This window comes from Tupaia chinensis, unplaced genomic scaffold (genome assembly GCF_000334495.1).
Source record: "Tupaia chinensis unplaced genomic scaffold, TupChi_1.0 Scaffold149648_1, whole genome shotgun sequence".
In the NCBI taxonomy this organism is placed as follows: domain Eukaryota; kingdom Metazoa; phylum Chordata; class Mammalia; order Scandentia; family Tupaiidae; genus Tupaia; species Tupaia belangeri.
Window position 1 is genome coordinate 45,697 of NW_006209493.1, and position 2,092 is coordinate 47,788.

Consider the following 2,092-nt stretch of genomic DNA (forward strand, 5'->3'; position numbering starts at 1 on the left):
TCTCATTTTCTGTATCTCTGTCTCTCTGGTAAGCACACATACCCAATAACAAAAATCTCTCTAAAAAAATAAAGACGCCGTTGGGGTTTGGTGTCTCTCTCTCTCGCTCATGAAATAAACTTAAAAAGAAAATCTGATCTAATCTTACATTCTTCCTCTTTCTCAGCCAGATGCCCACATAAACATAAAGATTCTCAGCTAACCTGCTCCAGGATGCAGGACAGTCAAGAATAGAGTTTATGAGGAGATCCGGACTTCCTTGTGTAAAGTGGCAATTCCACCAGAATTTCCAATTCACATTTCCCTTCTCTATCCTTGCCCCTTCTTTAGCATTAATCACCTTTTTAATAAAAAAATGCAATTTACTCTTAAAAAAAATGCTTACTGGGGGCCAGTAGGTGGCGCGGTGGTTAAGGGTACTGGACTCACACATAGCAGACCTCAATCCCCAACCGACCGCAGTTCGAGTCCTAGACCTGGTGGCTTGCTTTCTCGCTTTCTCTCTCTCTCTCTTCCTCTCTCCCCCTCCCTCTCTGATCAAATTAAAATAAAATTAAAAATCCTTAAACTAAAAAGAAAAATGCTTATTGCCTCTGCTCCCCACTAGGACATCATCAGCACCATAAAGTTAGGGATTTGGGAATTATTTTTTAAAATGAATTTCGCCAGAGGACACATGCAGTCACTGGAAAGAGAAAATGAGAAAGTATCCTCCATGGATAACGGCCGTACTGCAATCCCTTCTTTTTCATCTCTCTCTCTTCTTTTGAGATTTTGGGCATGCTTGCACCTGTGCCTGGTGTGTTTCTCAAGCTACCTGTCTGGGACTCAACCGCACAGTTGGCAATGTGGGATCTAGCTGCATTAACTACCATGCCATAGACTGAGGGGCTGTTTTGTTTCACCAAACATTAAGCACCACGAACTGTGCCTGGTGATCAATAAATATTTGATGAATGAACAAATAAGTTCTTACATACTTTTAAGTTCTCTATCCCCCTAGTATTTCCTGCATTACGTATACCAAATTAATTTACAACAGTCATGTCATCCAAAGATGCCTGCAGTCCTTTTTTTTTTTTTTTTGAGAGGTTTTCGCTATAGGGCGCGTGTGCTCGCCAGACAGACAGAGAGAGACATAGAGACAGAAAGCGAGAAATCGCCCCCCAGGGGGTATGGTCACACCGCAATCCCTTCTCCTCCATTCTCCTCTCGGGATCTTGGGCACGCACGCACACGCGCCCGGCGTGAGTTTTAAGCCACCGGGTCTGGACGCGAACCGCAGTCGACTATGTGGGAGTCCAGTGACATAGCCATTACGCTAACTGCTGGTTCCCTCCTGCAGTCTTTTGAAAGGAATAAAGAATATTTTCAGAAAGCAACTCTGGTATGTGTGTGTTTGCTGCCCTCTACATTGTGTAGCAAAGATGCCAGAAATAAAGCGACTGATTACTCCATAGATGTGAGAATCAGAAATCACTGCAGTATCAACACAAACAATGAGCAAACAGCAAATGAACAAGATAATTTCTTTTTTAGAAATGTTAATTTCTGGGACCAGCAGTTGGTGTAATGGCTATGTTGCTGGACTCCCATGTAGTCCCAGACCTGGTGGCTTAAACTCATGCTGGCGCATGTGCGTGCCTGTCCAAGATCCTGAGAGGAGAATAGAGAAGGGACTGCGGCACGCCCATCCCCCCTGTGGGGTGATTTCTTGCTTTGTCTGTCTCTGTCTTTCTGGCAAGTGCACACACCCTATAGTAAAAACCTCTCCAATAAATAAATAAATAAATAAATAAATAGGAAAAAAATGTTAATTTCTTTCATGAGAGAGAGACACACACACACAGAGAGAGAGGAGACCCTCAATAGGGTCTCATGTCCAAATTTCCCACTCTAGTCCTCTCAGTCAGCCAGCATCATGAGAGTATGGCTGGCATGTACAGGTTGACTGGGAAACCAAACCTGCAATCTTTCACATGGATCCAACATAACTTTAGCAACACATTACCACTGTGCCATGGAACTGGCCCATGAATAAAATAATTTTTTTTTTTGGAGAGGTTTTCACTACAGGGCGCATGCGCTCGCC